We start from the raw sequence: 25,230 nt of genomic DNA, 5'->3' as shown, positions 1-25,230 counted from the left end.
GGAACACTAGTTACCCCTCTCCATTTATTCCTACCCTTTGTTCCCTGTCTTTTAACCGGTTCTCAATCCATGAAAGGGTCTTCCCTCTTATCCCATGACAACTTAATTTACGTGTGAGCCTTTGGTGAGGGACCTTTTCAAAGGCTTTCTGGAAATCTAAATACACTATGTCCACTGGGTCCCCCTTGTCCACATGTTTGTTGACCCCTTCAAAGAACTCTAATAGATCAGTAAGACACGATTTCCCTTTACAGAAACCATGTCTTTGCCTCTGCACTGAAGAGGAATGAAGAGCATGTTACAGCTCTTTCTAACTGTCATCTACAATATGACAAACCCATGTGATCTTGAATCAGATCCAGAGATGCTTATCACCATATCTACAGGACTGCATGTAACATCAGAAGTACCGAGTCTCTACTGAAAATAGCAGATGTCGGTGAAGACAAATGGAGACATTTGTGAGAGTTGCACTTGATTCTGATGGGACATGTAGTCTCTTCAGGCCAGTCAGAAAATCTGGCATCAAAACATTTACTGATGTGGCCAAGACCAAATTTAAGTCTGGCAAGGGAAGGACAGTCACTGCAGCTGTCAGTCCAGAAATTGTTTTCCACAGAGCCCTGTCCTTAGCAAGATGCAGAGATGATGTTACAGTGGCAACTGTTCTTAGTCACCCAAGAAGACTTGTTCTTATGTCTCTTTTCTATGCTAATGGGACAATCAGAACAGACTAAGCTGAATGAGGCATCAGCTGAATCATAGAAGATCAGGGTTGGAAGGGACCGCAGGAGGTCATCTAATCCAACCCCCTGCTCAAAGCAGGACCAATCCCCAATTAAATCATCCCAGCCAGGGCTTTGTCAAGCCTGACCTTAAAAACTTCAAGGGAAGGACATTCCACCACCTCACTAGGTAACGCATTCCAGTGCTTCACCACCCTCCTAGTGAAAAAGTTTTTCCTAATATCCAACCTAAACCTCCCCCACTGCAACTTGAGACCATTGCTCCTTGTTCTATCATCTGGTTCCACAGACAACAGTCTAGATCAGTGGTTCCCAAACTTGTTCCGCTGCCCATGCAGAGAAAGCCCCTGGCGGGCCGGCCCATCCACCCACTGCGTCCACAGACCCAGCCAATCAAAAGAATCCATGCGCTTAAGAGCATGCCACAAAGAAACCACAGTGTACATCAGAGATGCTCTGGCTGTCATGCAAATGATGGCTGGAGACAAGGTTGGTGAATTGGCTGCTGAGTACCTGAGGCAGGTCCTAAAAGGATTTGACAAAGCTAATTCTGTAATGGAAGTCTTTGACATATATGACAACAGTAACTCTATGAAAGCGGCAGAAAGACAGCGCCAGACAGGATCTCGGGTTGGATGCAAGAAATACTAGGTGGTTGGTGAACGCCCTGTGCCTCCATGGAAAATGTTTCTAAACATGGCATCCAACAAGCAGTCATTTGTAAAATTCCTTTGAATATATGGCTCAAAATGCACCCAAGAGTGTAGGAGCATCCCCACCAGAAACGTTCCTCCTTGCTGGAGGCTTTTCCAATGAAGAAGTAGCAAAGCCCATCACCAGGAGAGGTGTTGTAGAAGCTCAAGGCTTGTACAATACTCAGGAGGAAGCAGATCCAAGGATGCTTCTTCATGCTATATGTGCCAATATGGCTTTTGGGTCGCTTGCTAACAAAGGAACCATGGTAATTGGGTCACCTGTTACAGATGTCCTTGCTCTTCACTAATTTCCAAAAAAAAAAATAAATGGAGCACACAATGCGTGTGTTGAAACAGGCACCATTACCAACACAACTGACATGCATTGCTTCTGCTTGTGCATGCAATTTTTGATGCCCTCCCTCCTGTTTTTCTGTAACATACCTCCTGCTGTACACATGTTAACAAGATGTGACTCTGTGTCATCCCTGTTTGGTCATGGTGCGGGTGGCGGGGAATCTGTATTTCATATTGTCAACACAAAGGGAGCTTACTGCTTCGGAGATCTTGCCAGATTGGAAGAGTGATGGACAAGCCACAATTTCTGCAGCAAGGAAGTTGGAAGCAGTGCTGTATGACCAGACCAAGGAAAGAAAAGGAAACCCACAGAAATCTGAATTGCTGGTGCCTCAATCTAGCTATCAAATAGGACAAGTCGTTGGCCAATCTTCCACCATGTGAGGACAGTTTTGAGGACCACGTCAAAAGAGCATCTTGGCAAACACAGATTTGGATGCCTTTGCACATTAGTAAACCAGCTATTGCAACATGGATGGAAAAATGTGGATGATGAACTACTTCCTTCTTCAAGAGCCTAATGGTATCTGAGCTTCGACAAGATCGTATTTGTGCCTGTACCAGTATGGTTGGATATTATGGTTGGATATTATGCAGATACACTGCACAATTAATGGCAGCTGTAGTCAGAACAATCTTCCCTGAACAGAACTGTGTACATTCCAAGGCAACGAAGACTGCAGTAACCCATGCACTCTCCACAGAGGTCAGAATGATGAACAAGATGATAATGATGTTGACTGAAAATGTTACCAGCGCTATTACATTTCAATAATACTGTGAGAATTTATTATTAGATTTTTGTTTTACCCTTTAGATTGTTGTTGTGATGCTTTTGCGGTCATAAAGCAAATTTTATGTCTAGAAATAATACACTGTTTCAGTTAGTTTAATGACTGTAATGTGGATATTTCAAAGCGGACACTTTACCGTGTTGATGGTGTCATTGTTTATCCCCATTTCTATGGTAACAGCACCCTTTGAGAGCTCCACATCATACTTCATCTTAAAGTAGACATAATAAGCTTCAAATGATGCATGAGGTTATGGGTGTGTGTGTAGAGCAGGTATATTAAGTCAACCAAATTGATGGTGTCTGCCACTCACCCATTGGATGAATGGTCTGTAATATCTGTTGCAAACAACAAATTTTAATGGATATTCTTCTTAGCTAGCTCATTCATTAGGCTAATCTCAGAAAACACACACACAAAGCGGTATCAAAGATGAAGAGAACTTGTTTAAAATCCTACTGAATACTGATTAAAAAAAAAATCCTTTTGTGCCGTTCGCTTGCCATAGCTCTCCTTAGAAGCAATCCCAAAATTTCCCCTCAGCAAACCAACCCAAACTCTTGCTGGAGGCATTCCAGTTTCAGGCCCATTGCTCTGCCTCTCTCCTTCAGATAATGGAAAAATCCCTCTCATAGCCTTCTCTCTCTCTCTTTCCGTGACTTGCTTCCTGCCCTCAGAGTGTTTTCTGGCAGACACCTCCTACAAACTTTCTATAAAAAGCTTCCCACTGGCGTTTGATGGAGCGAAGAGCTCAGATGGGTTGACAACCTCAGCACTGACATTTAGCAAAGGGGAAAACCTACAGTCGATTAGAACATTGACATCCATGTCCAGCACTAAGTTACTCGTATTTCCCTTCAACTCGCTTGACAGACACTGCAGAGAGTGTACTCGGGCATATACCAGTACTGTGTACACTACTAAGGTACAATCTCCAACTTCGTGGAGGCAACATTCCTTAAGGTAACTGGGTGGATTATTTTGCGCCTTCCCCAGCCCTTTCATTAACACACTGCTGGATATTATGCAGATAGTGGGGGAGTCATACTTGGATACAGTTAGGGTGTCTAGTTCATAGATTCATTAACTGTAAGGCCGAAAGGGACCATTATGATCATCTATTCCAGTGATACTCCCACTGTGGCTCGCAAGCCACAAGTGGCTCTTTAATGTGTCTCTTTGATGCACATGATATTAACACACTGTGATTTAATTATTAAATCAGGATGCTTTTACTATGTTGTTAACCAGTTAAATTATCAATTTGCACTAAGTTATTAACTTATTTGTTATGAGAATAAATATCTATCTAAATATTTTCTCTGTCATTTATTTAAATATGAATAGTACTATAGTAAATCATGAATTCACACTAGTGTGGCTCTTTGGGGTAGTGTTGATCGCTAATTTAGCTCCTGAACCATTGAAGTCTGAGTATCACAGACCTAGTCTGATCTCCTGCCTAGCACAGATCAGAGAATGCACTGTTTTGATTCCTGCAGTAGAAGGAATTATTCTTCCCTCGTATGCCAGTGACACCAATGAACCCTATAAGTGGTGGTTGAACTAGAGGGTATCTCTCAGAAAGACATCTCCTCTCAATGAAAAGGGTCCTCTGGGAAACTGTTCCACTGAATACTTACCCTCCCTGGTAAAAATCACCTCTTATTTCCATTAGAATTTTTCTAATGTCAGGGTCAAAGCTTCTTGTGTCAATGCATGAAACAAACTAACATGAGTCACTGAAACCACGGCATTGGAGACAAGTGAGATGGTATGAAATCATTCTTATCACTGCAGTCTCTGGGCTGGCCGGAGCCGCTTCATATACCCAGGAAACATAGGCCATTTTTAATACTATTTGTACGTTGCCCATGCATGGTCAGTACAGCAGGGCTGCATTGTGCCACCCTTACTCACACTAGGCTTGATTCTCCATTGCTCTCCCCCATGCAGTCATTCAAAAGGGGGTGTCATAAATATAAAGGGAAGGGTAAACCCCTTTAAAATCCCTCCTGGCCAGAGGAAAAATCCTCTCACCTGTAAAGGGTTCATAGAATCATAGAATATCAGGGTTGGAAGGGACCTCAGGAGGTCATCTAGTCCAACCCCCTGCTCAAAGCAGGACCAATCCCCAATTTTGGCCCAGATCCCGAAATGGCCCCCTCAAGGATTGAACTCACAACCCTGGGTTTAGTAGGCCAATGCTCAAACCACTGAGCTATCCCTCCCCCTTAAGAAGCTAAAGGTAACCTCTCTGGCACCTGACCAAAATGACCAATGAGGAGACAAGATACTTTCAAAAGCTGGGCGGAGGAAGAAAAACAAAGGGTCTGTGTCTGTCTGTATGCTGCTTTTGCCGGGGACAGAACAGGAATGGAGTCTTAGAACTTTTAGTAAGTAATCTAGCTAGGTATGTGTTAGATTATGATTTCTTTAAATGGCTGAGAAAAGAGCTGTGCTGAATAGAATGACTATTCCTGTCTGTGTGCCTTTTTTGTAATTTAAGGTTTTGCCTAGAGGGATTCTCTATGTTTTGAATCTAATTACCCTGTAAGGTATCTACCATCCTGATTTTACAGAGGTGATTCCTTTACTTCTATCAGAAGTCTTCTTGTAAGAAAACTGAATGCTTTTTCATTGTTCTAAGATGCAAGGGTTTGGGTCTGTGGTCACCTATGCAAATTGGTGAGTATTTTTACCAAACCTTCCCCAGGAAGTGGGGTGCAAGCGTTGGGAGGATTTTGGGGGGAAAGACGTGTCCAAACTACGTTTCCCAGTAAACCCAGATAAAGTTTGGTGGTGGCAGTGGAAGTCCAAGGGCAAAGGGTAAAATTAATTTGTACCTTGGGGAAATTTTAACCTAAACTAGTAAAAGTAAGCTTTGGAGGTTTTTATGCAGGTCCCCACATCTGTACCCTAGAGTTCAGAGTGGGGAAGGAACTTTGACATGGTGGCAGAATGGTGGGATTAACCTGAAATCCTTTTGAGATCAATTTGAGATTTTTTGAACCAGAAAAACAGATTTTAAAAAGGAAATTTTTTTTTTCCTTTGGGGCTGCTGGAAAGGAGGTCTAACTGAAAGCAGCTAGTTTTTTCTCTGCTTTGGGGCCAGAGCAATCACTGTCAGAGAGTAGGTATCCTATTCCAGCACAGCAAAATTTTACAGTCAAGTTTTGTTTGTTTATTTATTTCTAAACCTCGGGTGTAAAGTTAGTTAAAAACAGAGAGGTTAGGATGACAGAATCCACGGCTCAACAAAAGCTGGAATTAGCCAAATTTCAGGCTGAGGAAAAACAAAAGGAACATGAAAGATAGATAGAATTCATGCGGCTGGAGAAGGAGGTACAGGAGGCTGCCCACAGGAGGGAAATGGAGGCAAGGAAGCATGTGGAGGAGGAGAAGGAAAAAGAGAGGAAGCATGTGGAGGAGGAGAAGGAAAAAGAGAGGAAGCATGAACTGGAGATGGAGAAGATAAAGGCTCAGCAGAATATACCAACAAACCCTAGCAATCCTTCTCCAGGTACCACTTCCCATCCCAGAAATTTCCCCACCTACAAGGCAGACGATGATATGGAGGCCTTCTTAGAAAACTCTGAAAGGGCCTGCCTTGGGTACAGCATCTCTACTGACCAATACATGGTAGAGCTGAGGCCGCAGCTCAGTGGACCCTTAGCTGAGGTGGCAGCTGAAATGCCTAAAGAACACATGAACAAGTATGAACTGTTTAAATCCAAGGCGAGAGTCAGAATGGGGATAACACCCGAGCATTCTCGTTGGAGGTTCAGAGCCCTAAGGTGGAAACCAGATGTGTCATTTACCCAACATGCCTACCACATTGTGAAACATTGGGATGCTTGGATATCAGGAGCAAGTATTGAATCTTCCAGTAAATTTGCCCTTCCTAATGCAAATGGAACAATTCTTAGAGGGTGTTCCTGAGGAAATAGAAAGATACATCCTAGATGGGAAGCCCAAAACTGTAATTGAGGCAGGAGAGATTGGAGCCAGATGGGTGGAGGTGGCAGAGAAGAAGAAAACTGGTCGCAGTTGGAGCGGAGACCAGAAGAGACAACCCCAGACCACACCCTATTACCGGGGGCCGCCCAAAGCCCCACCTACCTCCCAAAGAACCCTCCAGACCCCTTATCGTCCCACCACCCTGTTCTCCAGCAACCCACCTCGCCCCAGTGACTCGTCAGCTGGACGATGTTTTAAATGTAACGAGCTGGGGCATGTAAAGGCCAACTGCCCCAAGAACCCCAACACTGACAGACCTAACCAAAAAGAAATGGCCAAATGCCATTCAATGGACCGAAGAGTGTCAGAAGGCCTTTAACCACCTTAAAGCGACACTCATGTCTGACCCTGTACTAAGGGCCCCAGACTTTGACAAACCGTTCCTAGTAACCACAGATGTGTCTGAGCGTGGTGTGGGAGCAATTTTAATGCAGAAAGGACCTGATCAAGAATTCCACCCTGTAGTGTTCCTCAGCAAAAAACTGTCTGAGAGGGAAAGCAACTGGTCAGTCAGTGAAAAAGTATGTTACTCCATTGTCTATACCCTGGAAAAGCTACGCCCATATGTTTGGGGATGGCGTTTCCACCTGCAAACCGACCATGCTGTGCTACAGTGGCTTCATACTGCTATGGGAAATAACAAAAAACTTATTCTGTGGAGTTTAGCTCTCCAAGGTTTTGATTTCGACATCCAACACATCTCAGGAGCTTCTAACAAAGTGGCTGATGCACTCTCCCGTGAAAGGTTTCAGAGTAACAGCCGTATTAGTCTGTATTCGCAAAAAGAAAAGGAGTATATAAAAAGCATGTATATAATAAGATCTTCTACACTTTCCACAGTATGCATCCGATGAAGTGAGCTGTAGCTCACGAAAGCTTATGCTCAAATAAATTGGTTAGTCTCTAAGGTGCCACTAGTACTCCTTTTCTTCTCCCGTGAAAGTTTCCCAGAATCAACTGGTTAAAATCATCCTTGAGATGTGGAAAATATTGTTAGTCTTTATGTACTTGGTAGTATATTTAGAGGTGCATGTGTCTTATTAACTCTGTTTTTCCTAGAGCTCCAGGAAGAAATCCCAGCCAGCGTTTCACCCTAGCTGAGATTTGGGGGGCGTGTCATAAATATAAATGGAAGGGTAAACCCCTTTAAAATCCCTCCTGGCCAGAAGAAAAGCCCTCTCACCTGTAAAGGGTTAAGAAGCTAAAGGTAACCTCGCTGGCACCTGACCAAAATGACCAATGAGGAGACAAGATACTTTCAAAAGCTGGGAGGAGGGAGAAAAACAAAGGGTCTGTGTCTGTCTGTATGCTGCTTTTGCCGGGGACAGAACAGGAATGGAGTCTTAGAACTTTTAGTAAGTAATCTAGCTAGGTATGCGTTAGATTATGTTTTCTTTAAATGGCTGAGAAAAGAGCTGTGCTGAATAGAATGACTATTCCTGTCTGTGTGTCTTTTTTGTAACTTAAAGTTTTGCCTAGAGGGATTCTTTATGTTTTGAATCTAATTACCCTGTAAGGTATCTACCATCCTGATTTTACAGAGGTGATTCCTTTACTTCTATCAGAAGTCTTCTTATAAGAAAACTGAATGCTTTTTCATTGTTCTAGGATCCAAGGGTTTGGGTCCGTGGTCACCTATGCAAATTGGTGAGGATTTTTACCAAACCTTCCCCAGGAAGTGGGGTGCAAGGGTTGGGAGGATTTTGGGGGGAAAGACATGTCCAAACTAAGTTTCCCAGTAAACCCAGATAAAGTTTGGTGGTGGCAGTGGAAGTCCAAGGGCAAAGGGTAAAATTAATTTGTACCTTGGGGAAATTTTAACCTAAGCTGGTAAAAGTAAGCTTAGGAGGTTTTCATGCAGGTCCCCACATCTGTACCCTAGAGTTCAGAGTGGGGAAGGAACCTTGACAGGGGGCATATTGGAAAATGGGGGGGATGGGGAGGGAAATCCCACAGAAATGGTGCTTTAAAAAAAAACCAAAAAAACCAAAACCTGAAACTTTCTCAAGCAAATTTTCAATTTGTGAAATTTCCTGTTTCTCCAACAAAACTCACAAGTGAGGGGAGGGGGAAGGGAGAGGGAAATCAACATGTTTGGTTTTTCCCTCCTTTTTAACATTTTGCCACTGAAAAAGGGTGAGGGGTGGGGGAAGGGAGCTGTTTTGAAGATCTGATCCATAATGATTTCCCCTCTGTGGGCTTTGAACCCACAGCCTTCAGTACTAAAGTCATTGGTTCTCTACTACTGGAACTAAAAGAGTAATGCCATTAGCTGGTAGCAGGCCCACCAACGGGCAGGGGAAACGGGGGCAATTGCCCAGGGACCTGGGCCGCAGGGCAGAGGCAACACCAGGGAGGCAGGAAGGGTCGGCTGCCCGCCCTCCCCAGACGCCTGCTCGGGGCACTCGACCCAGCAGCCAGCCTCGGCTGGGGAGAGGAAGAGGCAGGCTCCTCTTCCAGCCACGCTGCACGGTGCAGTGCAGTGGCTGCCCTGGGGCTCAGCTTCTCTAGGGACTGTGGCCAAGTGAGCCGGAGCCCGCCCTGGCATGCTCAGAGTTGGCTCCTGTCCCCAGAAGCTGAGCCGATGGTCGGGGGGGGGGGGGGTTCCTGCTGCCACCCCCGCCAGGTACTCTCCCAGGCAGCTGCCGTGCTGCACCGGGCAGCATCCGGGAGTGGCTCTGGGGCCTGGCTGCCAGAAGAGCTACTGATCAGCCATGGGGAGCCGGGCCAGCGCAGCAGGAGGACAGAGGCCTCCACCCAGGTAACATGGGGTGGGGAGGAGGGGACGGGGAGAACGTGGTGGCCCCGGGCTGGGGGCGGGGTCACATGGGGGTGTCCCCCCCCCTTAGCGGGTACCCCCCTTTGTATCCCTCCCACTAGTCACCTCTGGCAGGGCTCCTAGGCGTGCGTGGGGTGGTACCGGCGGCCAAGGCAGACAGGCGGGCATGTGGAAGCCCTGGCCGTGGCGGGACAGCACGCCCAGCTGTGCAGCCGGCAGCTCGCTGGGCACCAGCCAGCGCAGGCCCAAATGTGAGGCGTCCCCATTGACTGTTCTGCCCTGGGGTCTGGAATTGCTGTCAGCAGGCCTGGCTGGTAGCAATAGTAGGCTCTTATCCTCTTTTGTGAACCCGCCACTAACAGTGGAGGGACAGCCTGCTTAGAGTGTTATATAAACAGTAGAGTGCCATTAGTCTGTGTCTGGCGGTATAGACCAGCAAGACCTTTCCCCAAAGAGCTTGCAGTCTAATACTGTGCCTTCCAGGATCAGTCTTGTCTTGGGCGGGGGGTTCATTCTAGGGGACTATCCAATTGTTCCTCCCAACAACCAGCAGTAGCCATCGGTATTTTAACTTTACCATACAGAAGAACCTGCCCCCAAGAAAAGGAAAGAAACAGAAAAATCCATGTAATTTTATAATCTCCCTTAGTTTGTCAGATTGTCCCAGTGTGGGTATGAGTTACTGGTGCCTGAGGAAAACTACATGACACCTCATCTAACAAATTAAATGCTTCCATGCAATTAAAATGAAGCACTCAGCCTTAGTGTAATAAACTTAAGGCTATTAGTATTCCTAGTGCTGTTGCCTTCATTGTGTTTTACAGTGCCATAAATATGGGCCCAGCATGATGGCTCAGCAGGCACTGGGTATGGAGAAAAATATCTTGTAATATTTTGTTATTAAAACATTAAAAAGTCCTTTCCTTGAATACATACGTTTTAAAATGGGCTTGAATTGGAGCCTCTGCTTTTCGTCTTGTAGTGTATGCTGAGATGTTACATCATAGGCTCTTGTGGGCCGGTGCTGTGAGATATGAAGCACCTAAAGGCCTGGGCCAAAGCCAGATGAAGTCATTGAGAGTCTTTCTGGTTAGAGCTGGCCGAATAATGAATGTTTGGTTTGCTGGCAATTCCAAAGGAAAAGAGAGATCATCTCAGTTCAACTGAAACCCCCCCATTCCCCCCCACCCTTTCTTTTGTAAATTTTTGGTGGCTTGAACAAGATGCTTGACCTGAAATGAAACATTTCATTTAGACTTTGAGGACTTGTTTACACTATGGGCTAAATCAGCACCACTGCAATCAATGCAGTGGGTATCCATTTAGCGGGTCTGGTGAAGATGCCATAAGTCGACGGAAGAACGCTTTCCCATTGACTTAAATAATCCACCTCAACAAGAGGCAGAAGCTATGGCGATGGGAGCGTGTCTCCCATTGACAACAGAGTGGTGTAGACACCGCGTTAAGTCGATGTAAGTTGTGTTGACTTCAGTTATGAAACTTACATAGCTTAAGTAGCATAATTTACACTGCTAGTATAGACTAGGCCCGAGAGTTTAACATTTAATTTAAAAAAATAGAATTGAAGAAAATTTCAAACCAGTAGTTTTGAACTGAAAAATTGAAAAGTTTTTCGCCTTCCTCTGCAGCGTGGGGCACAGGTCACTTGCTGGAGGATTCTCTGCACCCTGAAGTCTTTAAACCACGATTTGAGGATTTCAATAGCTCAGACATAAGTTAGGGGTTTGTTACAGGAGTGGGTGGGTGAGATTCCATGGCCTGTGTTGTGCAGGAGGTCAGACTAGAGGATCATAACGGTCCCTTCTCCCTATGATTCTATGATTGTGAAAATATCAAAATGAGAGTTTTGAATTTTGCAGATTTTTCCCCCCATCATGAACAATTCAAACAAAAACAACAAGAATTTGTTAAATGTTTGTGTTGCTGATTCTTCATTTTTTGCCAGAAAAAGGTTTTGTTTGCAAATTTCCCCCCAATTCTAGTCCAAACCCTATTGAAGTCCATGTGAGTCTTTACAGAGACTGCAATGAGCTTAGGATAAGGATCCAAGTGCTGATGTGGAGCCTGCCACACTAGGATCTGCCCTAGGAATTATTTTGGGGAAGTTCCCTGGACTGTGTTATACAGGGAGGTCAGACTAGATGATCACAGTGGTCCCTTCTGGCCTTGGAATCTATGAATTCTTGTGTGGCACTCGTCAGAGTAGTAAAGTAACTGAGTCTGATCCAGTGTCATTTGGAGTCAATGGAGAGACTCCCTTTGACATCGATGGGCTTGGGATAAGGATCCAAGCACTAATGCACAGCTTGCTGCACTGAGGCATGTATGGTTGTGGGACACTTGCTGAGAGTATTCAGAGTAGCAGCCGTGTTAGTCTGTATCTGCAAAGAGAAAAGGAGGACTTGTGGCACCTTAGAGACTAACAAATTTATCTGAGCATAAGCGTTCGTGAGCTACCGCTCACTTCGTCGGATGCATTCAGTGGAAAATACAGTGGGGAGATTTATATACATAGATACCATGAAACAATGGGTGTTACCATACAAACTGTAACCAGAGTGATCAGATAAGGTGAGCTATTACCAGCAGGAGAGCGGGGGCAGGGGAGGGGGAACCTTTTGTAGTAATAATCAAGATGGGCCGTTTCCAGTAGTTGACAAGAATGTGTGAGGAACCGGGGGGTGGGGGGGGGTGCAGAATAAACATGGGGAAATAGTTTTACTTTGTGTAATGACACATCCACTCCCAGTCTCTATTCAAGCCTAAGTTAATTGCATCCAGTTTGCAAATTAATTCCAATTCAGCAGTCTCTCGTTGGAGTCTGTTTGTGAAGTTTTATATAAAATCTCCCCACTGTATTTTCCACTACATGCATCCAATGAAGTGAGCTGTAGCTCATGAAAGCTTATGCTCAAATACATTTGTTAGTCTCTAAGGTGCCACAAGTCCTCCTTTTCTTTTTGCTGAGAGTAGTTCATCGACTCTGAAGTCAGAAGGGGCCATCATGATCATCTAGTCTGACCTCCTGCACATCGCAGGCCACAGAACCTCACCCACCCACTCTGTAACAGACCCCTAACCTCTGGCTGAATCACTGACATCCTCAAATCATGATTTAAAGACTTTAAATTACAGAGAATCCACCATTTACACTAGATTAAACCTGCAACTGACCCGTGCCCCATGCTGCAGTTCAAGTAATTGAATGAATACATTTTGGGGCTGAAGGGTTCTTAGATGTTTTTATAGCATGGACCACATTTTAACACGGAGCTCTGCACGTGGGCCTACCTCCCTTTCCACTGGTGATCATGCAGTATTCTCACTGACCTGCATAAAATAGATTAGAAAGGTTTCTGGATTTTGAGCTGTAGCTAATGCAAAGCCCACTGAACTCAATAGAAGCCTTTCCAAAGGGAATCAATGGGCTTTTGGGTCAGACCCTAAGTGACTAATCATGTCACTTTCTCAATTGCTCTAGTTTTGAATGTCACACGTGACTCCCAGTACTTCCTTTGGGAGACTGTTCACAACCTGGAAGAGATCGCTATCAGGATATTTTTCCTGATTGCCTAAATTTTCACTCTCTAATTTTCATCCCTTAATGCCTGGATCATTCCCTGGCCTCATAGAATATCAGGGTTGGAAGGGACCTCAGGAGGTCATCTAGTCTAACCCCCTGCTCAAAGCAGGACCAATCCCCAATTAAATCATCCCAGCCAGGGCTTTGTCAAGCCTGACCTTAATAACTTCTAAGGAAGGAGATTCCACCACCGCCCTAGGTAACACATTCCAGTGTTTCACCACCCTCCTAGTGAAAAAGGTTTTCCCTAATATCCAACCTAAACCTACCCCACTGCAACTTGAGACCATTACTCCTTGTCCTGTCCTCTTCTACCACTGAGAATAGTCTAGAACCATCCTCTCTGGAACCACCTCTCAGGTAGTTGAAAGCAACTATCAAATCCCTCCCCCCATTCTTCTCTTCTGCAGACTAAACAATCCCAGTTCCCTCAGCCTCTCCTCATAAGTCATGTGTTCCAGACCCCTAATCATTTTTGTTGCCCTTCGCTGGACTCTCTCCAATTTCTCCACATCCTTCTTGTAGTGTGGGGCCCAAAACTGGACACAGTACTCCAGATGAGGCCTCACCAATGTCGAATAGAGGGGGACGATCACGTCCCTCGATCTGCTCGCTATGCCCCTACTTATACATCCCAAAATGCCATTGGCCTTCTTCGCAACAAGGGCACACTGCTGACTCATATCCAGCTTCTCGTCCACTGTCACCCCTAGGTCCTTTTCCGCAGAACTGCTGCCTAGCCATTCGGTCCCTAGTCTGTAGCTGTGCATTGAGTTCTTCCGTCCGAAGTGCAGGACCCTGCACTTATCCTTATTGAACCTCATCAGATTTCTTTTGGCCCAATCCTCCAATTTGTCTAGGTCCCTCTGTATCCTATCCCTGCCCTCCAGCGTATCTACCACTCCTCCCAGTTTAGTATCATCCGCAAATTTGCTGAGAGTGCAGTCCACACCATCCTCCAGATCATTTATGAAGATATTGAACAAAACCGGCCCCAGGACAGACCCCTGGGGCACTCCACTTGACACCGGCTGCCAACTAGACACGGAGCCATTGATCACTACCCGTTGAGCCCGACAATCTAGACAACTTTCTACCCACCTTATAGTGCATTCATCCAGCCCATACTTCTTTAACTTGCTGACAAGAATACTGTGGGAGACCGTGTCAAAAGCTTTGCTAAAGTCAAGAAACAATACATCCACTGCTTTCCCTTCATCCACAGAACCAGTAATCTCATCATAGAAGGCGATTAGATTAGTCAGGCATGACCTTCCCTTGGTGAATCCATGCTGACTGTTCCTGATCACTTTCCTCTCATGTAAGTACTTCAGCATTGATTTTTTGAGGACCTGCTCCATGATTTTTCCGGAGACTGAGGTGAGGCTGACTGGCCTGTAGTTCCCAGGATCCTCCTTCTTCCCTTTTTTAAAGATTGGCACTACATAAGCCTTTTTTCAGTCATCTGGGACTTCCCCCGTTCGCCACGGGTTTTCAAAGATAATGGCCAATGGCTCTGCAATTACAGCCGCCAATTCCTTTAGCACTCTCGGATGCAACTCGTCCGGCCCCATGGACTTGTGCACGTCCAGCTTTTCTAAATAGTCCCTAACCACCTCTTTCTCCACAGAGGGCTGGCCATCTACTCCCCATGTTGTGATGCCCAGCTCAGCAGTCTGGGAGCTGACCTTGTTAGTGAAGACAGAGGCAAAAAAAGCATTGAGCACATTAGCTTTTTCCACATCCTCTGTCACTAAGTTGCCTCCCTCATTCATTAAGGGGCCCACACTTTCCTTGGCTTTCTTCTTGTTGCCAACATACCTGAAGAAACCCTTCTTGTTACTCTTGACCTCTCTTGCTAGCTGCAGCTCCAGGTGCGATTTGGCCCTTCTGATTTCATTCCTACCTGCCCGAGCAATATTTTTATACTCTTCCCTGGTTATATGTCCAACCTTCCACTTCTTGTGAGCTTCTTTTTTATGTTTAAGATCCGCTAGGATTTCACCGTTAAGCCAAGCTGGTCGCCTGCCATATTTACTATTCTTTCAACTCATCGGGATGGTTTGTCCCTGTAACCTCAACAGGGATTCCTTGAAATACAGCCAGCTGTCCTGGACTCCTTTCCCCTTCATGGTAGTCCCCCAGGGAATCCTACCCATCCGTTCCCTGAGGGAGTCAAAGTCTGCTTTCCTGAAGTCCAGGGTCCGTATCCTGCTGCTTACCTTTCTTCCCTGTGTCAGGATCCTGAACTCAACCAACTCATGGTCACTGCCTCCCAGATTCCCGTCCACTTTTGCTTCCCCCACTAATTCTTCCCTGTTTGTGAGCAGCAGGTCAAGAAAAGCTCCCCCCCAGTTGGCTCCTCTAGCACTTGCACCAGGAAATTGTCCCCTTCGCTTTCCAAAAACTTCCTGGATTGTCTATGCACCGCTGTATTGCTCTCCCAGCAAATATCAGGAAAATTAAAGTCACCCATGAGAACCAGGGCGTGCGATCTAGTAGCTTCTGCGAGTTGCCGGAAGAAAGCCTCATCCACCTCATCCCCCTGGTCCGGTGGTCTATAGCAGACTCCCACCACTACATCACTCTTGTTGCTCACACTTCTAAACTTAATCCAGAGACACTCAGGTTTTTCTGCAGTTTCGTACCGGTTTACAGCAGTTTACACCCTTCCAAGATATGTAGCCCGTTATATTCCACACCCCAGCCTCCTTTGGCTAACCTATGCATATTTGAATTCATTTTGAGAGCAGGGTTTCAAATGTTTTAATAAAATCCCCTAAACCTTTTATCCACTAGTGGTTTCTGCTAAAAATAGCAAACAGCGGTATCTGGCAAGATTTACTCTTTATAAACCCAGACCTATGGCTTACGAGTGGGTTTTAAAAATAAATTCACTAGATCTCTAGTGATTTCTCTCAATGTTTGTTCTATTATTCATAGGGTTAGAATTGTCAGGATGATGCTCCATTTTCATTGGCCATATTTTGTTTCCATCTCCCACAGGTATTACATTTGTTTTTCTCCAGCCTTCCAGTACCACTCCAATTCACCATGATATTTCAGAAATACTGTTGGTTAATGGTTTGAAAAATGTTGTAATTCATTCCCTTTACTTCTCTCCCATCATGTAGCCTGGATGGCTGATTTACACTGTGTATGCTCACACTTTCCAAGTACTCCCTCACCTGCTCTTTCGTCCAGATCTTCAAAGGTCCTTAGGCAGCTAATTCCCATTGATTTCATTGGGATTTAGGCACCAAAATAGTTTGGAGGATTTGAGCCTTTATCAAGAGTCATCTTTGCTCCTTAGACATCCAGTCCATTATTCTTTATTGTTACAGACAGATTTAAAATAAGGAGCTTGGTATCTCCACTCATTGATTCCAGGCCCCTTCTTAAGCCATCCTCACCACGCCTGCTGAGGGCTTTGTGACATTATGCTCCATATTCTTTATGAAAATATGCTTATGATATGGATGTGACATAACTGAGATGTACTTTATGCAAGATGGCTCATGTAAAGTATTATTGGAAAGGTTATGATCTACTGAATGTGATTACCCAATTTGTATGCCTGTACCATTTCTGTATCTGAAGTTAGGAATATGGACTATGTAACAATTACAACTGGGTGTGTATTGGGAAGACACCCACCAGATGACAGGCCATCAAATTTGATGGGCCATTAGGGAGAAATGAGACTCTGAAGATACTAATCTCTCTCCTTCCTGGGAGGCATCCTGGGACGTAATTGTGACACTACTAGGTCAGGTGGTCTTGTCACCTGATACTAAACGTTATCTGGGATTTCTTGTAACTTTCCACTAAAAGGGAAGGGGTGGGGTCAAGTTTGGGAAACAAAGGATTCCTGTCTTATGTAAATCTTATTTAAGGGTGGGGAGGAAGGCAAATGGGACTCTCCCCCATTGCCTACCCAAGAAGAAGGACTGCTGAAAGAACCCGAAGGGACGAAGGAACTAACCTGAAGCGAAAGGCAGGGGTGAGTCCAGACTGAGACAGGGGTACAGTCTGTAAGAAGAAATAATGTGTTTTTTACCCACAAAAACTTATGCTTAAATAAATCTGTTAGTCTTTAAGGTGCCACCAGACTCCTTGTTGTTTAAGAAGAAATAACTGGAATTCTGAGCTACAGAAACTCTGCATCCAGCCTAATTCAACATTTAGGGTGAGAAACTACATTTTGTAATCTGTTTCTTTGGTGAATCAAGCTTAGTTTGCATGTTTTTTTTAATTTGCTTAGTAATCTGCTTTGTTCTGTTTGCTATCTCTTTAGCCATGTAAAATCTACTCTTTCTAGTTAATAAATTTGTTTTGTTTATTAATAAACCCAATTTCTGTAATTTCTAACGGGGGGGGGGAAGAAGTTGTGCATATCTTCCTCCACATTGAGGGAGGGGGCGAATTTATGAGGTTGCATTGTATAGGTTTCTCTACAGCGCAAGACAATATACCTTTGGGTCTGCACACCAAGGAAGGTGACAACTGAGGGCTGGGGCAAGCCCCTTAAGCTGGGTCTTCCCAGAGCTGATCTCAGTTTCTGTCGTTCTGCACTTGCGTGTGGCCCTGCGTGTGTGTGTGTGCTGGAGGAGGCTTAAGAGCTTGGCTCAGCAAGACAGGGTTAAAGGGTGTCCAGGCTGGCAGAACAGGTGGGCTCAGTGGTATCCCAGTACATCAGGTGGCATCTTAAAGGGGGGCAATATGTCACAGGCTTGTCTCCACTTACTGGGGATTGACGCGTGGCAAATGATCCACCAGGGGTCAATTTAGCAGGTCTAGTGAAGACCTGCTAAATCAACAGCCAATTGCTCTCTCGTTGACTCCAATACTCAACCAGAACGAGAAGCATAAGGGAAGTCAACAGGAGAGTTTCTCTTGTTGACCCAGCGTGGCTTAGACCCTGCAGTAAGTCAGCCTAAGCTATGCTACGTTATTCAGGTAGCTGGAGTTGGGTAACTTAGGTCAGCTTAGCTCCGTAGTGTAGACCTGCCCTGAGATTTACCCATCACAACATGAAACACAGTTAGTTATGTTTTGAAAAAGAGTTTCATTTAGCCAACATTAAGGGATGAACACTCTCTCTTAAGAATCCAGGGGTAGCTGTGTTAGTCTGTATCCACAAAAACAACAAGGAGTCTGGTGGCACCTTAAAGACTAACAGATTTATTTGGGCATAAGCTTTCATGGGTAAAACACCACTTCTTCAGAGCTGACCCTGAGTCAGCTCATGTAGATACTTGCAGATAATCTATCACAAATATACCTTATAAAGTACCCAAGTATTCAGAGACTTCAGCCAAATGGGTTAGAACATTCAATTAAAAGCCAAAGAATCGGAGATTCACAAAAGTTACTTACTGGAAGAATTTGAATAAAACACAATGGAAAAGCCTCCTCTGCCTACTTCCCCAAATGCCCTTAAACTTTACAAGCAGGCACGACAGGACCATATGGATACCAGGCACATAACCTAAAGAACAAAGCAGTTACCATTTACAGTACATAAATCTAGGGAGCTTTCAATATGGATGTTCATAAAACAAGGAAGCACTAGAGGTCAGATCACTTCTCTGATGGCAATAAAAAAAAAACAACAATGCATGAAGCAAATGCCTTGCCTTCAGAGTTCTGGCAGGACTAATGCCCTTCATCGTTACAAAACAGAGCGACACTCAGACATAAGTAAAAGGAAGAGAAAAACAACAAGTTACATTAATGCTGAAAGGCAGCGATAGCTGTATCATGGGGTTTGCTTAGAGTCTATGGGGCCAATCGCCCCCATCACTGGCATTATGTAACTGAAGGCATTTGTACAATTCCACCGTTGTACTGTCAAGGCTCTGCACAGCTTCTGGCATCCCAAAGAACAGTACCACCTTATTAGCATTAATCACATTTATCAGGGTAGGGCCTAAGGGCCAGCCACAAATGCAGCCCTATTGTGCTAGGCACTGCATAAGCACAGAGTAGTAGATGGTCCCTGTGACGTTATTGACAGAATCTCTAACCGTATAGATCGCTGTTGCAACCACTGTTCTATATTTTCAGCAAATATTGTACAAAGGTGGACATGTAAGGTGTCTATGGGAAGGTTATGATTGGCTGGTTATAATTATGCTATCCATATATGTGTATCATTTTTGTAGTTGAAGTTATGAATAATAATACTGTCTGTATTTCAAACTTCTGCTATGCTTCTGGGTGACATCCCAGACAAATTGGTGTCAGCTCTGCCTAGCCTGCCTGATGGCCCATTAAGGACCATCAGCTATACAGTTGACCCATTGAGAGAAAGCAGATATGCCTTGTGACTCAGCAAGGTATGCAGGGACCTGCCTATGGACAGAACTCTTAAGGTTTTTCTATGCCATGTGCTGGATAGCCTGTCCTTGGGACAAAGAAAGCAAAGACCACATGGCAAGAGACTATAAAAGGTAGCATGTGAGCAATGGCTGCCACCTGTAAAGAACTGAGTCATGCATAGACATGTGACTTGCCCATGTGACTCCAAACTCCATTTTGCTGTAATTTTCCACAGTAAGACAAAGAGGTGTTCTTACACCTGAAGGAGACTATAAAAGGCAGCTGCCTCATCTGCATCTTGTCCTCAATCTTGCTTCTTTCCTCTAGAGGGACTTTGCTGCACTGAAGCTTTGAACAAAGGACTGAATGACCCCTCCCAGCTGTGGATGTACTCTAGAGACTTGATTTGAACCTACACTTTACCCTATCACTGCTACAAGCCTGAACCAAGAACTTTGCCATTACGGTATGTAATTGATTCCATTTAACCAATTCTAGCTCTCATCTAGATCTTTTTCCTTTTATGAATAAACCTTTAGATTTTAGATTCTAAAGGATTGGCAACAGCGTGATTTGTGGGTAAGATCTGATTTTATATATTGACCTGGGTCTGGGGCTTGGCCCTTTGGGATCGGGAGAACCTGTCCCAAAGAGCTTACAGTCTAAATAGACAGACACAAGGGGCGGGGAGGGGCAGAACAAGCCAGCCGAGGGAATGATATGATTGTGGCAAATGGCATGTTCGTTCCATGATGTTTTTTGGAGGTGGGGTGGGTTTGGTGAGGAGGGTGACACAAGCCCTTTAAGAGAGAAGAGACTAGTACAGCTGGGACTGATCAGCTGACCCCAGTTGGGCTTATAAAAAGGCATCTGGGGGAGCTTGGCAGGTGAGACTTGCTAGAGACCAGGAGACTGTAGGAGGTCCTGGAAGGAAGCTGTAGGTGTCCCTGGGGAAAGGCAGGAGAGCAGCAGAGGGGTTTGCTAGCTGATCTCCCTGAGCCAGGACCATAGGGCTGCAGAGTGCTGAAGGCCAGAGAGCAGCAGAACTGCCGCCTTCTAACCCAGATTGCTAAAGCCCGGGGCTGAAGAATGGGGAACAGCCATGGACTTATTCATAGATATTAAGGTCAGAAGGGACCATTATGATCATCTAGTCTGACCTCCTGCACAATGCAGGTCACAGAATCTCACCCACCCACTCCTGAGAAAAACCTCTCACCTATGTCTGAGCTACTGAAGTCCTCAAATCATGGTTTAAAGACCTCAAGGAGCAGAGAATCCTTCAGCAAGTGACCCGTGCCCATGCTACAGAGGAAGGCGAAAAACGTCCAGGGCCTCTTCCAATCTGCCCTGGAGGAAAATTCCTTCCCGAACCCAAATGTGGTGATCAGCTGAACCCTGAGCACTGATGTCTCTGCACTGGAGGGCAGGAGCCAGGGCAACAGTGGAAAGGCCTCCCTGTTGGCCTGTCTGAGACAAAAGGCTAGCGGAACAGGGGGAGTGAGGGATGCTGTCACGATGAGGCTGATCCCCCAGCAGAGAGGTTGTGGGGCCTCCTGCTGGGAAGAGCGGGGTAGTGCTCCAGCTGGGAATGCTGGGGTGGATGTCCTGCCGGAAGAACAGGAGAGGACTGAGGAAGAGCCCAGGTATGGTGGAAGATGCTGGAGTGAGGTATATGGAGGGACTAGAAGGTGTGGGATTTTAAGCATTACATGTACTGGGGTGATAAATGAACTATATTTTTGTAACAAACTGGCCCCAAGAGGAGTATTTACTGAGGCAAGAAAGTTTGCATGAAGTTACTGGGGACTCTGAAGGAGGGAAACTGAGGCAGGTGCCCCTGTTGTGCCATGGTCTGACACTGCAAGGTGCTCCAGGCTGAGCGGCTCTGTGATGGACAGGATACACTAAATGGAAAGAAAGGGGATGGGAATGAAGTGAGGGGGACAGGGCAGAAGAGTAGAGCATAAGAGAAGCAATCTCCACCTGCCACTGAAATACAGCCACCTCTGGGGTGTAGCTTGGCCGACGTTTTGTGCTAGCAAGATTACAGAGATTACAGGGTCTAGGAAGGTAGAAGAAGAAGAACTTCTTCCAAGGAGGTTCCAGGGGGAGTTGTAGGTAGACAGAATGTAATTTCCAGACATGGAAGTGCACATTCAGAAAAAATAACATCCAAATCATCACCCATTTTTATCCTTGAGCTCAAACCAATCTTTTTTGTCATGGTCTGAAATGGTTTTTAACAGCAGTTTTTGTATCCAGAAGAAGATTTGTCCAAGTCAGAGGTGGGAAAGACCTATTATATCATCCATGCAGCTTCACCATCTCTTCTTATGGTACTGCCAGCACGATTTTGCAGGCTCACGAGGTTCTGATAAGCCTCAGGTCAGCAGCTGAAATTTTGGGTGCTTATCCTACATTGTAAGGTCTTTGGGGCAGAGACCATCCTTTTGTTCTTTGTCTGTACAGTACCTAGCACATTGGGGTCCTGGTCCATGACTGGGATTTCAAGGCCCTACTGTAATACAAATAATAATGGTCCAGACTCACCTTGAACTCAGAACTTTTCGGAGGTTAGGGACAGCCCCCAGTTGAAATTTGCTCAAAGCCTGAAGTTAACCGACCCTGCCCTTGTAGAAAGTGACACAGAACGAGGGGGAAGGATGGTCCAGTGGCTACGGTACTAGCTTAGGAGTCAGGAGATCATGTTCAATTTCCCACTCTGCCACACGCTTCCTGTGTGGCCTGGGTCAAATCACTTAGTCTCTCTGTGACCTGGTTTCACACATGGGGATAATAGCACATCCCTACCTCATGGGGCGCTGCGAGGATGACTATATCAACAACCATGAGGTGCTCCAATACTACCGCAATGGGGGATAGATGATTTTTTGCTCCTCTCCCTGAGCAACCCACTCTACCCGAGGAGTGACTTATATCATCCAGAAATGACCTGCCTGAGGGTAAAGGCTCAGAGGAGAACTGGCAAAAATAGTGACAACTTAATGAATAAAATAGTTCACAACAACAGCATGTACAGAAATGTCCCCCTCTATAGCTGCTCAACGGAGTCATAAACTACAGAGGGTGCTCAGGATTAGGGAGGGGTGTGATAGCGTGAGAACTGGAGAGACAACACCAGTCAGGGAAGGCCAGGAGTGACACGGAGTCTCTTTGCACATTCACCTCCTCTGAGGAAGGAGACCCGGAGGGGTGAGGTGACGAACAATTCTTCACTAACTGAGTTAGCTTCCCTTATCAGCGAGAGCTGCTTAGAAGGAAAGCCAGGAGCTGGGCTTTATCTCTCCCCTCCCCCTCACAAATCACCTTTAAAATACAGAAGGCCCTGCCCTGCAAATGCTCTGTGAGCACTGATCTGCAGGCTGGCCGAGCACAAAGCAAGAGACCTTGAGAGGAGCACCCTAGACATCTGGTCCGTACAGCAGGGCAGCCCCTTCAGTCCAGAGGGTCCAAAGCATGGCCCCTGAGGTGCCCAGCAACCGACGGGCCAGGGCCCACAACAGCAACGCCCATCAAAACCCATGCCCACTGAAGGCCTTAGTGAGTTTTGGGTCAGACCCTAAATGAGAAGCTGCACTGGGGGGTGACCAACGGGGAAACACACAGTGCTCTGGCATGTGTTTTCCATCACCTTCTGGGTGCTCTGATCACTTGGATATGGCTCTCCATCCCTATGGACCAGTACCAGATTCACACAGGCATGCACCCGTAGCTTTGCCAGCCTGCCACTGGTGCCCTAGACGGCCTATGGCCTTTGCCGAAGTTGCACCAGGATAGTGACACAGTCTTGGTCTTGGCTTAGGGCGACAGGGGAGGGGACTCCATTACTGACGAGGGGCTGAAGTACAAACAGTGAACCCGTCGCTCCAGGAGCCCAAGTGACTGGGTTTTCTCGTGGGGATGGAAGAGCGGGTATCGGAATGAATCCTCCCTGCCCAATGTGTCGGCTTGGCTCAGGGAGGCCACACAAGCCCACGGGCTCTTCCACCCTCACTGCAGGAGGGGAAGGCCTTTGGATTCCAGTATCTCCCCAAGCAGCAAAGATCCAGCCTGTTTTCATGCCCATCTCCCTGGTGATAAGAGTAGCGGCACAGTTGAGCGAGTTTCAGCTCCATTACTAGGCCACGGGTACTCAATCAGGCCCCATTTGGCACTGACTGGTGCCCTAAGCACAGAGACCAAGGCCTGAGTGAACTCCCTTTGCATCACTAGAGATGATCCCCCGCCCCTCCTGCCCCCGAGTCAGGGCTAGGCAGTACGGAGGAAGCTTGTCTTGCTGCTTCCCCCCCTGCTGTATCTGCTATAGCAAAAGGCCTTCAGTCCTCTGTCAATTGTTCACCTATCACTGGCATTAACTATGCCTGGGGAGAGACAGACAGACAATACAGGCTCTCTCACCAGAGATGTCTCTGTGTGTTGTGTTTTTCACATGGCCTGTCACTGAGCCTTTTAATTACCCTTTCTCTCCCTCTCCGACAACGGGCATCACTCTTCCTTGAGGACACGTCCGCTAGAGGTGGGTGGTGGCTTTATTAACGTCTGTCTTCCCCCAAATGTCAGGAACCAAAGCTGTCACACAACCAGCACTTGTGCAGCCAACCTCAGTCATTCATGGCCCGCCTTGATCCGACGTGGAGCCTTCTGGGGATGGCTTTGGTCCAGGCTGGCACCTGACAGATAGCACTCGGAGCCAGCCAGGAAAATATGCTGTCCATGACCTGGTCGAAAGGGTGGAGAAGGCAAAAGACCAAGAGAGAAACGTCCCTCTTATCAGTATCCACTTGGGCATGTCTTCAAACTGACATCTCTCCCAGCAACCTAATAGATACCTCGGCCTCTCTGGAGACAGCATGTGGCAGAAGGATCTTGCAAGAAGCTGTATTTCCACCTCTATTTGGTCATCTCTCTGTTCTCCTTTTTTAAAACCCTCCCAGGCTGGTGCTGGGGTGTGTCTGCCTGACTTGTGACCTTGCTGAGGAGAGAACTGAACAAGGGGGTTCACACAAGGGGAGTAGAGAGGTGATGGAGTGACAGGGCACTAGCAGGGAGTGTCAATGCAAGGGAGGCCAGAGGGGGAAAGCTGAGGTGGGAAGGAGAGATTGATGTGACATTGAAATACTGGTTTAAAAAAATGGATCTAGGGACAGCTGGTTTCTGAGGCAAAGAGAGAGATAAGAACAGGAGAAAAAGATGAGAGTAAATCAAAGGGAAGAGAGCAAACACCACAGAAGAGGGGGATGGGAAGAAAGAGAGAGGATGAAAGGAAGCTGAAAGCAGAGACCAAAGGGAAGCAAGGGAAGGATGGTTTAGTGGTTAAGGTGCCACCGGACTCCTTGTTGTTTTAGTGGTTAGGGGCACTAGCCTGGCAAATTGAAATCCCTGTGTGAGTTTGGGCCGGTCACTTAGACCCAGATCCTCAGTGGTATCTAGGCACCTAACTCCCATAGAAATCAGTGGGTGTTAGGCACCTAAATACCTTTGAGGATCTGAGCCTTAGTCTCTCTGTGCCTCAGTTCCTCCGCTGTGCCAGGGAGGAGGGGTAATGGCACTGCCCTGCCTCCCAGCGGTGTTGGGAGGAAAGATGTATGAAGGGTCATGAGGTGCTCAGGTGGAAATGGGGCCCATTTCAGTACCTAAGATAGACAGAAGGGGAGCAATGGGCAAGAAAAGACACAGCCTGCAGGGGGAGATGAGTGCATGAGGGCAGCAGGCTTCTCCTCCAGGCAATGAGGATGCAGCAACCAGTGACCCCAGATTCCAGACATAACAACACGCCGGGCTAGATGGTCTATGGGGACTGAACTCCGGAACTCAGCCTACAAGGGTATGGGACTTTACTGCTTGAGATAAAATATCAGCACATTAACTCAAGGGCAAGAGCAGACTC

This window comes from Caretta caretta, chromosome 4 (genome assembly GCF_965140235.1).
Source record: "Caretta caretta isolate rCarCar2 chromosome 4, rCarCar1.hap1, whole genome shotgun sequence".
In the NCBI taxonomy this organism is placed as follows: domain Eukaryota; kingdom Metazoa; phylum Chordata; order Testudines; family Cheloniidae; genus Caretta; species Caretta caretta.
This window is presented reverse-complemented; position numbering follows the sequence as displayed.